The sequence below is a fragment of the Tamandua tetradactyla genome, chromosome 3 (genome assembly GCF_023851605.1).
Source record: "Tamandua tetradactyla isolate mTamTet1 chromosome 3, mTamTet1.pri, whole genome shotgun sequence".
NCBI lineage: Eukaryota > Metazoa > Chordata > Mammalia > Pilosa > Myrmecophagidae > Tamandua > Tamandua tetradactyla.
In genome coordinates this window covers 148562765-148575385 of record NC_135329.1, presented here as the reverse complement: position 1 = coordinate 148575385, position 12621 = coordinate 148562765, and positions in this window count along the sequence as shown.

Below are 12621 nucleotides of genomic sequence, written 5' to 3'. Positions count from 1 at the left end.
AAAGATAAATTTCTAACAAGACTGATAAAGATAAAAGGAGAGAAGACATGAATCACAATATCAGGAATAAGGTAGGCAATGTCAATACAGATCCTGACGTCATTAAAAGAGCATTAAGGGATACTACATACAACTTCATGTTTACAAATTTCAACAAAGAAGAAACATACCAATTCCTAAATCATCACAAACTACCAAACCAATTAAGACCAAAGAGATAATCTGTATAGTCCTGAAACAATTAAAGAAATTTAATGCATACTTTAAAAATTCCCAGTAAAGAAATCCCTGGGCCAAGATGAATTCTACCAAACAGCTAAAGAAAAACTAATACTAATTTTGCATAATCTTTTCTATGAAGTAGAAAAGGAAGGAATAACTCATTTTATAAGTCTAGTATTACCCTGATACCAAAACTCATGCGAAAAAGGAACCTAAGGATAAAAACCTGTCCTGAACATATTCACAAAAACTCTTTAATGAAATTTTACCAAATAGAATCCAGTAATATAAAAAAAAGAATAATTATATGCCACAATCAAGTGAGTCTACTCCAGGTATGCAAGGACTGGTTCAAAACTCAAACATCAGTCCATGTAATATACCAAAGCAATAAGCAAAAGAAGAAAAGGTCATATGATGATATTAACTGATGCAGAAAAAGCATTTGACAAAATTCGACATCATTCATAATAAAAACTCTCAGTAAACTAGAAATAGAGTAGAACTTTCTCAACTTGATAGCATCTACAAAAAATCTACAGCTAACATCATACTCAATTGTGCAACAAGGCAAGGATGAAACAAGCCAAAGTTGTCTGCTCTTACCACACTCATTCAGCATAGTTAATTTAAAATGGACCAGGGATTTAAATGGTAACTGGAAAAATTTAAAACTTTTAGTAAAAATCATAGGAAGAGAACAGGGCAATGGTGGCTTAGTGGCAGAATTCTCGCCTGCCATGCCAGAGACCCAGGTTCGATTCCCAGAGCCTGCCCAACATTAAAAAAAAAAAAAAAAAAGTCATAGGAAGTAATCTTCAAAACTGGAGTTAAGAGAAGAGTTCTTAGATTTGATACGCAAAGCACTATCCATAAAAGGAAAAGTTATAAATTAGACATCATCAAAAGACCCTGATAAGAGGGTGAAAAGATAAGTACAGAGTAGGAGAAAATATTAGAAAATCACATATCTGAAATATTCTCCAAACTCAACAGGAAAATTGAACATTCCAATTAGAAAATAGGCAAAAGACATGAACCAATATTTCGCTGAAGAGGATATGCAGATGGGAAATATGAGAAGAGGTTCACAATCACGAGCCATTAGGGAAATGCAAGTTAAAAACACAATGAGATAACACTACACAACTTATCAGAATGGCTAAAATAAAAAAAGTGACAATGTCAGATGCTGGCAAATGCTGGCGAGGTGCAGAGGAGTTGGATCACTCATGCATCAGATGGTGACTGTAGAGTGGTGTGGCCGCTAGTTTCTTTAGAAACTAAACATGCAGTTACCATGAGACCCAGCAGTTGTGCTCTTAGGCCTGTATCCCAGAAAATGAAAACCTGCATTTGCATAAAAACCTGTGCATGAATGTTTGTGCCAGTTTTATTCATAATAGCCAAAAACTAGAACTAACTTGGATGTCCCTCAGTGAGCGAACGGTTAAACAAACTGGTACATCTGTACTATGGAATACAACTCAGCAATAAGAAGAAATGAACTACTGGCACACAACAACCTGGATAATCTCTAAGGGGGAGTAGGGGAGAAAGCCAATCCCCCAAATTTCATACTGTACAATTTTATTTATATACCAAATATCAAATTATAAATAATAAAATTATAGAGTTAAAGAACAGATTAGTGGTTTCCAGGAGCAAGAGGTTGGGGATTGGGAAGGGATGGGTACAAAAGGATAAAACAAGAGAGTTTTATGGTAATGGAATTATTCTGTATCTTGAGCATAGTGGTGGTTACACTAATATACACATGGGATAAGACTGCATAGAGCAAAGGGTGCTTGGGTGGTTCAGTGGTTAGAATGCCTGCCTTTCATGCAGGAGATCTGGGTTCGATTTCCGGACCGCCACCACCCCCCCACCACCCCCAGAAAAAAATATTGCATAGAGGCACACACAGAGAAATGAGTGTAGGGAAAACCGGTGAAATCTGAAGAAGCCCTATGGATTGTACCAATGCCAATTTTCTAGTCCGACATTGTACTGTAGTTATACAAGGCATTTGCATTGGAAGAAACTAGGTCAAGAACACATAGGACCTTTCTGTACATTTATATTTGCAACTTTCTGTGAATCTATAATTATTTCAAAATAAAAAGTTAAAAACTAACAATAAGCCTAACTATTAAAAAAGGAGGAAACACTCAGGAGAGTGGGACTGGTGGGTTGGGTGGGGTCTTTTACTTTATTCATTTTTATAATTAGTTGAGGTGAATATATAATGAAATTGCAGATTGCCGGGTGCCATCCCTAGAATTTCTATATCAGTAGGTCTAGAGTAGGTTCCCCAAAATTTGCGTTTCTCACTGATCCCATGCACTAATACTGCTGATCTGGGACCCACTCTTAGAGAACCACTGATTAAAGGAAGTAGGCAATCAATTTGGTCTCTGCTTATTTGATCTGATCTAAAATTGCTCCTGCATCTGGTGGTTAGTTGCACAAACTAACCTGAGCTATCAGTTCAAATTTCACAGAAGTTGCTTCTCAAAAAACAGACAGACATAGACAAACATAAGTTCAGATGAAATGTCTTTTAATTAAAACAACTCATAGCTACACGACCTGGTCATGGAAAAAAATAAATAAAATCAGTTTGCAAAAGGGAACTATCCCTAATCTGCTTCTTAAAATGGACTAACCCATCTGAAATGCCAGACAAAAGCAGCCTTTGTGAAAATCTGCTCAGCATAAGGTTGGAGAGCGACAGCTTCCTACTTTTATCTACCACCCAAAGGAAGGGTACCCACCATCTCAGGGAGGGAGAGACTGGGTATAACAGTGAATAAAATGTTCTTTTCTTTTCAGCTCCCTTTTCAGCCACATTTCATGTCCTCCTCCCTGAATGTTTATCACACCAAGAATCATATTTCTGTTTGAGTATCTGGCAAGTAACTCCCTGATCAACAAGCAGGGGAGAACCCCATAAATCAGTCATGCAGCTCACATGCTATCTTCCTAGCCAGTAGTGGGACCCTTGAATATTCTTCAAAGCTGAGTACTCCCAAGCACTGCTCTTTAAAATAAAGATCCAATTACTCAGAGCTGGATGGCATGAACACACCCCAAAACCCCTGAAAAAGCAGGCCACTGAGGGGCTGTGAAGAGTTCCCTTGGTTTCCTGAGAGCCCCGATTCTCTGCTAACCAGTGAGTTCAAGGAAAAATTCCTGCCTGTAATTTCACCTTCTCCAAGTGAGCACAAGGTGCTCACTGGATGTTCAGAGATGGAAATAAAGTGCAATATCATGGGCCTGAAATTACCAATAAAAGATCAAGATGATCCAAAATAAGGAAGCTTGGCATATCTGCAGCACTTCAACTCTTAAAAATAACCCTTTGGAACATGAATGAATTCACCTTCTGAATATTCCTAAATCCTTACTATTCAAAGCATTTTTCTTAAGTTTAACTCTCTAATCCTTACTATTCAAAGCGTTTTTCTTAAGTTTAACTCTCTAGGGTCTTATAGCGTTTGTGGCAGGGAACCTGTTGATCATGAGATCCTGCCTCCCGCCTTTCCCAGCAGCTCCCCCACTGTGACAGGAAGAACAGACCTTTGCAGACATATTGCCTGGGATCCTGTTAGCATGCAGATTCCAACTCCATAGGTATAGGGGGTAGGTCCTAGGTTCAGACTGTGTAAGCTCCCAGGTGATCCTCATGTTCCAAGAAGCACACTTTGAATAGTAAGAATTTAGGAATATTCAAATGAATTCACTTAATCCTTTTGTGTTCAGTATGGAAAAATTATGCCTGCCTAGGTCTTGCATTCCTGTGTCCAGAGTCACTCAGATTCAGCTTCTCTAGGGAATAAATCTCAAGAGGTCTGCCAGGTTAGGGGTAGGGTATCGCCTCACCACCCTGATTGGGGAAGGAGATCTGTTGCATATAACTGCTTCTTAAAGAGAATTTGTTGCAGCATCAAATTTTCTTACACAAAATTTTAAGCAATCTTCACATTTTCGGTCCACCCACACCCCACCTCCAGAGGGATCAAGTGCCTCCGATTCTGAGCCTTTCAGGGTTCTGTGCTGCAAATGTACTTGCCGCCACCTTTCCTCACTTACGGGCTTCTGTTTTTGTTTTCCTGAGTCTGCCCTAGTTACAGGTATGATTTGTCTGCCTCCTTTCCAGCTGCCAAAATTTTATTACTGTCATCTCACCTGTTCTCTTAAACCTTGTGAGTGGATGATTTATAAAAAAATCATTTTAACTGTCGTCTCACTGGTGATTTCTAAGAAAGTAAAGCTGTGTCGAATCTACCACATTTAAAAAGAAACTTCTAATTTTCCTAACTCTTCAACTGTCCTTCCTAGGCTAGGCTTGCTATTCTTCTTCTCTGGTTTCCAAAAAGAGAATTCCTGAAGTCTCACAACTATGTCCTTCCTTCTCTTTGGTATCTACTTTGAAGATCCAATGGATACAACAATTGCTCTTATACTGCTTACTGCGGTGCCTCTACCTGTAATCTTACTCTCTCATCTCAACCCAGGTTCCGAATTTCTGTCTGCCTAGCAGCTGGGACTCAAGTGAAGCAAATGAGGTACCTAAGGTGCAGAGAATTAAGGAGTCATTCACTCTCAGCATCATCACATTTGCACCCTACTCTCCCCAACTTAACCCCAGCCCTGTTGCCTGGTATGTGTTTCTATTTTGGCTATCTCATTGTCACTTCCACTTTATGTGCAAAGCCAAGTTCATCATCTTGCTATTCACAATCCTTCTCTCTCCCCATCTATACTTCCAGCCGCTATCAATAGCGCTACCAATCTCTCTGTAGCAGTCATTCTCTTTTACCAGCTCCTGATATTCTGACTTAAAGTTTTATCTATTTTTCCTTTAAAATATATCTTTACCTCTTCCTTTTAAATATTTGTTCCAATTGCTTCTGGAAGCCTCAAACAAAAAGTTGTTCTGCTCCAAAATTCCTTGCCTGTTTTTTTCACTGCTTCTTTCCTAAAAATCTTTAGTGACCATCTCCTACTCAAATTAAAAAGGCCTGCTGTCCTTTCCAAGCCCTCCATCATCTGACTCTACCTTGAATGCTGTCTTGTCTCTTTCAAGTTCAGTTCAAGTCATAATCCTTCATGGATCGTTGAGTCATTATTCGTCTTTTTCATAACTATTCTCTTCCATTAAATTTCCTCCTTTCAATTCCTCTAGTACCAGTGGTCCATTTCACATTTCATTTTACACTGACTTGTACTATTCTCTCAAAGAAGAAAAAGATTGACTGATTTGTTTGATTGTAGTCTGAGAAAAGTTACCCTTCTGTCTAAGATTTGGCAGATAATCTAGAGCAATTACAGCAAAAACCAAGCAAATGAAAATGAGAGTTATTAGTTCCTGAGGAAAATGGCATACACAAAAAAGGAAATGCTATAATAATGCACTCTATAGCTCAGCTGTGAAAAGATTTTCATAGTCATAACATAAACTTTTAAATAATGATCTAACCAAAAAGAGGGCATGTGTCTGGAGGGAGGAGTGGAATAAAAGAGAGCTAACCCTCATTTTAGGAGATAGGATTTTAATAGATAATACCTAAAAAAAAAAAAAGTTTAAGTGTTAAGGTTTTATTAAAAAAACATCATAACAAAGAATGCAAGAACAAGTTAGGAGAATTGAAAGTGGCTGTCCCTGAAGAAAGGGACCTGGGGAGGGGGCAGGGATTGAGTCAAGGCTGGCTGTAGAATTACTTTAAGCCTTGTAGAATAATTTCCCTTTTAAAACCGCATCTATGTATAAATTCATAAAAGTTAAAGAAATAAAGGGACAAAAGGAAATAGAATCAAGAAATCAAAATAAACCCACAGTTTAAAATCAGATATGTTCATGAGAGTGAATGAATATTTCAAACTTAATGACAAAATCTGTTACACTTTCAAGTTTCACAATTTCAAGTTGTACTTTTTAAGAAGGAAAATGAAAGGATTGTGATGAAATCATATAGCCATGCTGTTTTAAAAAGTGTCTTTTAAAATAGTTTCAATTATATTAAGTACACTTTAAGATCCTAAGTCTTTCCATTCTTCTCATAAATTTTGTCAGTTGCTTTTTCCCAGGTATGTATTCATTCTTGTATCTAGGAACACCACTGGGCAGATGACATATAAGATCTCCAATTTTCAGAGGTTTAAAAAATTCATTTCTCATGTTTTCTGGGTGTCTGGTTAGGAGAAAATCCTTTCTTGATTTTTTTTTCAATTCACTATTTGAATAGCTTTTCCCATTCGTAGATGTATCTCTAAACAACGCTCACAACACATTTCAACTTAAACATATAAACATTTCGGTGGGACAGAAAACTGCACTTTATTCCAACAATAGATTAGGGATGAAATAGTGGTTTTAAGGTTGTTTTTGACATTTAAAAATGCCTGAAGTATTTTTATCCCTTTGCTGCCTGTTGTTTTGCTATATAGTTAATAACTTTGAAGAGAAGATCTCAGTGCATTATCCACACTGAAACCCAGTCCTATGCAAAGTGATATTTTCCTTTCTATTTTTCATTTCTGGATGCTGACTCCAGTCAACAATATAATCATTTTCTTCTATTGATTTTCTTATAAAATGTATCCTTGTTAAATTCATTGATGACTATACATTACTGAAGCACCTGATAAAATTTCGTTGTGCTATTACCACTGTGCAGGGAATGCTTTTTGCTATATGACAACACCTTCTACTCAAGGTGAAGATGTAAGTGGTTTAATGCAGAATTCAAGGGATGGCATTCTTATTTAAAAACGAATCAAGAATTCCCACCCTCAGATCAATTCAATGTTATTCTCTGCTAAAAGATGCAGGGTGACACCATAACTTGATCTCAGTTTCCAGGTATAGAAAGAAAAAAAGGTGAGTTTAATCATTTTAAGAACTTTCACTCTTCAAAAGAATCCTGGGCCTGAAGATTTGTTAAAACAACTCAAGTCAAATATTGGCTTTGCATTTTCAGAGACATATAGATACACAATCCATAGTCATTTTTCCGTACTTCTCTGAGAGTTTCATAATAAAGTACAATGTCAGTGAGTCCTCCTTTTGCTGAGAAATAATAAGGTGGTCTCATTCATTTTGCCAGAATTATAGACTTTCTGAAACTTCTCAAGCACCACATTGGCAAAAACAATGGACACTTTTTTTTAAGTTTATTTAAACTATGGATTATTCCTAGGAAGTCCAACTAAAAAAGGAAATGAAATGCTAATACTATTGTCTTAAAAGTTTGATATGACACATTCTTACAAGATGTTATATTTTTTCTGTTAAATTTCATCTTAGCCTGTGCTGTTCCTCATGGAGGGGCTCACACAGATGCTGATTTAAAAAGTTAAATTTTCTTATTGGTGGAAAATGATGAAAAAATATATATAATAATAAAGCAATCTCTTGCTTAAAGGGAGAAAGTTCATTAATTTTAAATAATAAAAATACTCAGAAAAACCCCATATAGATTAGATGGTAGAAAACTTATGAATAAAACTAATTTTTAAAATTAGGACAATTTAAAACTAGTACTTTTTTACATAAAGGATGATGTATAGTCGTGCATCACTTTCTAATGTGTTCTAATCTGTTAGAGAATATTTTAGATCAATGTCATTTTATTTCTTTAAACCACACAGTAACTCATACTGCTAGCAAGGCACTGGTAACCAGAGAGTATTTAGGGATCTGGTCAACAAATGGAGATATAATTTATAATCAGCATGCCATTTGTACATGACTGGCTGCATCCTCACTTAAAATAACATATGGAGGGCGGTGCGAGGGTGGCTCAGTGACAGAGTTCTTGCCTGCCATGCCGGAGACCCAGGTTCAATTCTCGGTGCCTGCCCATGCAAAAAAAATAGCATGTGTATTAAAATTTCCTCCTTTGTAGATTATTAATGTGCTTGGCAAATCCTTTCTGCAGACTGGCGGTGAGAGCCCAGTTCTCGTTCTGCTTATCAGAGGGTAAGAGTCCAGTTCTTGTTCTGTTAATCAAAGCTCTAATCACTAGCGTATAGGAAGCACATCGGCTAGATTTTCAAATAACCTGGCTTGTGTTCCTAACTACCCTACTAGTAGCCTTTGGCTTAAGCTAAAGCAAGTCATCTGTTTATCTGCCAGCCTTAGTTTCCCCACTCGAAAAGTGAGGCTGAGAGTCTGTGCAAGTTCAAGTGAATCAAGTGTTAAAATTGAATTTGAACCTAGAAAAGTAGATGACCAGGCAGATAGCAGTTTTCTCCATAAATCATTCTGAGGGAGTTGTGACCATAGTGACATCCCACTTGGCCACTGTAGGAAATGCATGTAAACAAAGCTGCTCTTCAGCCATTCGAAATAATACATGCACTTAGGGACTTACAAACAGTGTATTTTTATACGTTAAATCATTTTAAAAATAGGCTGTGAATGAGAACTCAAAAGGGCTTAAGGAAATATTATTCACTCTGCCTAAGAGCTGCTATGGCCTCGAATGCAAACTGGTCATTTGGAACTATTTTAAAACTACAAGCAGGAAGAGGCAGGGGTCGTTGCCCTCCTCCCTCTAATACTAACCAAACCAACAGACTTGGCCTGCCCACTCCTGAATCGGTTGAGCCCTCCCCTGGGGATTCTTTAGTCTGGATGTCCCAGGATTTTCTGCTTAAACAAGGCAGAAAACCACAAAACTGAAAACAAATTTGCTGAAGGGAAAAAGAACTTACTTTGGGTTCCAGAATTTATTTTTAAACATTTGTTCAGGCTTCTCTACTCTTCCAAGCCCTGCAGCGCAAAGGCATTACCCTGTATTGAAGCCTAATGGCCTGAAAAGTTTCCCTTTGAATTAAAGGACATCCAGTGATGAAAGTGGGGAGAGGGTCATCTGCAACCAATATGAAAATTCAATTTCTGTTCCTGGATTTTGAGGACCTAAAAACAGCCAGCATGATCCTTTCAAATCCTATAGGGGAGAAATACATTTCTGGAAGCTATGTTTCTATATGAATGTCCAACTAAAGGAATTTTTCGTTAGTGAAGGATGATCTAAAATATATAAAAGAATAGATAGGAGTTTAAAAGGAAAAAGATAACCTGTGTAAGCGTCTTCAAATGGCTTATTCTCATCAAGTGAGTCACTTACTGTGGAGTCAAATTCTAGGGCCTTTCATTTTATAGATGAAGTGCTGCCCTTGTTTCCAGACCAGTGGGCTCCAAAGTAGGGTGTAGGAAATAATTTACAGAAATGAAGTAGAAAATATTAAAAATGTATTTATGTATACCATTTAGATCATCTTCTCTAATTTTCTGTTGATATATGTAATGTATAATACAACAGTATATACACATACCCTAAACGAATAAATGTGCCTGTGTTGGGGTACAATCAAGTAAATCTGGAGATCACTCCTCTAGTCGCTATACCTGAGGCATAGCCTTGGCTGCCCTGTGAGCTGAGGTATGGTAGAGACTTGAAGTTGCTTTGAGTCTTAGTCCATAAAAGACTCCCTTGAACATCCCACAACATAAAAAACCTGATCAGTAATAGCTCTGCCAGGCTGGATTTTTTCTGTTACTGCATCCTACTCTTTTTTTTAATTCTGTAACCAAAAAAAAAAAAGGTTCTACTCTGCATCAGTAACAATGGGACTGTAACAAGAAATACAAACAGCCAGGTCCTGTGAGAATCTTTATCATCAACTGCTATTATAAAATATATGTATTTGTATTAGTGCAAAACAGAGTCACTCTGACATGTGGTGTTGCACCCAGCACCCTGGTATGGTAGCACGGATGATCTGTTATAGAGGTAGAGAAATGCTATCAAAAGTGGACATTTTTAATATCCACTTCAATTCTGCTATTTTCAAAGAGCTATTTTTGACTCCATCCAAACAGGATATCAAGGGCAACTTTCCTTGGTTGATGAAGTGTCACTGTTTCCTCTTGGAGTGTACATTGCCTGAAAGTTCTTTAATGCAAAAGTATGATGGGGTACTCTCTGAGAAATGTATATTCTGCGTCTAAGCTTTAGAAAGTTCAAAGGAAGAAAGAGCCATAAAAGCTACTGTTCAAGGATTTGACAAAATTATTTTTAAAGATCTAACTTAACATTTCAAAGCAAGGAAGAACCCAACCCCCACAATCCCCCCCCAAAAAATAAAAATCTGTACCTTTACATTAAGGGATTCCAATTATCTTTGCCAACAGACATTGTATTTAATGATTTTTGCTTTTAAAAATTTACATTCTCATAAGGTTTAATGTATCTTTTTTAAAAGATAAACTGCTTTGCATTTCATCTTTAAAGAGTCTCAAGGAAGATGTCTCCAAGTCTCAAGGAAGAATAAAAGTCCATATGACCAATTTTCTCCATAGGCCACACCTGCACCCTTTCCTCAGTAGGAGTCATGGGAGTCTAGTCTCTCTTCCCCACCCAGGTGGCCAAGCCCTGGCAGGTCCCTCATTATAAACTCTCAAAGCATGTCTCTTCAAGGTGATTATCACGATTGTATTGATATAACTGTACACATCTGATTTTTAAGATGTTCTAGTGTTGACATTTCTGTCCATTTCACGTCAGAATATCACCCCTGAAACAAGAAGAGAAACGCAAAACACAGGCACACATACACTCCACCTTTGATGAAAGGAGGACTTATCTGCAATCCCCAGGCACAGCAGACACAATGGGAAGTATGTAGAAGGCGGTAACTGACTTAACTGAGTGGGCAAGGTCAACGCTAAGTACCTGCAGAGACGGAGCAGGAAGGCAAGTGAACCCTGAAGCCAGGAAAGCTTGGGGAACAGGAAGCACCAGGTGCTGCAGGGGTGGGGGTTCAGCACCAGGTGAACCCAGGTTGTACGGCTGGAATCTACATATGGAGCAGTTGCTCACCCCCTACCCTGTCCTGGTTCTTCACCTCTGCCCCATAAGGCCGGAGGATGGAAAGTATATTCTCTAGAGAAACAGAAAGAGACTCAGGGACATGAAGGATTGACTACTCATCGTCCCATTAAAAAGTGAGACTCTAGCCCCTTCTCCTGCCCTCCCTCCAGAACACAAAAGCCAGGCTGAAACAGCCTTTACAAGAGATTGTAGCCCCTAAATAGCCATCCCGAGGAAATAAGCCCAGGGATACTTACATCTGGAGTTTGCACATGAGAAAGCAGCCATCAGCCTGATTATTCCATAGTGACCTTCACCAATAGGCAACTTCCTTTTACAGAGTCTCCAATCTTAAATATGGTTTTTTTGTTGTTTTATTTTTGCATGGGCAGGCACTGGAAACTGAACCCGGGTCTCCGGTATGGCAGGCGAGAACTCTGCCACTGAGCCACCGTGGCCCTTAAATATGCTCTTTTAGGTTGGGATTTTTCTCAGCAATTTTCCTTTTAAGAATTTTTTTCTAAGGAAACAATCAGACAAATGGAAAAAGATGTGTATACAATGATGCTTACTGTAACATTATTTATAATAGTAACAAACGGAAACAACCTAAATGTTTCCAACAAAAGATGATTGGTTAATAAATTTTGTAGCTATTAAAAATGTTGCAGTGTATGTATTGAGATGGAAAGATACTAAAAGTCTAGAGGGAGGGAAAAAGAATAGGTTTCAAACACTGTATGTTACGATTCCATTTATATTATATATATAAATAATATATGCTTTAAATGTATATAAAATATGTAAATGTGTAAAATGTACATAAAAATAACAAGGATTTTTAAATAATGATAGTTTTATCTATCTTATAGTTGGTAGAATTGTGAGGGAATTTTCATTTCTTTCTATTGTCTGAATATTTTATCAAACTTATACCAGAAAACCAAGATAATTCCAGTTTAGAAAACAAAAAATTGAATAATTTTTATACAGCCCTCATTCTTAACGACAAACTTACATCCAAGAAGTAAAAGTCATTTAAGTAAATCTCTAACATCAAAAACAGAAGCCTAAGTCAGCAAAGTTGGTGGAAGGTAGAAGAGAAAACCCTAGAGGCAAAAGGGAAAATGTAGTGAGCAGAAGAAAACATTAAAAAAAAAAAAAAAAAACTACTACTAATATCTTCAGAGGGATAAGAGAAAATACAGCATCCAAGAAAAAAAGAGGGACCTAGAAAAAGAGAACAATCAGCAAGAAAGAAGAAAGAGAGAATTATAATAGCACAAAGAAAAAGTGCAGTAGAAGGATTAATTATAATTCTGTATTACCTTCTTGAGACTGAGATAGGAGCTTACTGTCTTCCCTTCTAATTCCTGGAATAAGTAATGGGCTGCTTTATCTATCAGGAGGAATAAAGATTGGAGGCTGGAGAAAAATGCTTGGGTTAAGCCTGGAAGCTACCTTTCCAACCAAGCAGAGAAGGAGACACTAGAACAGAGGAGTTAGGTAGGAA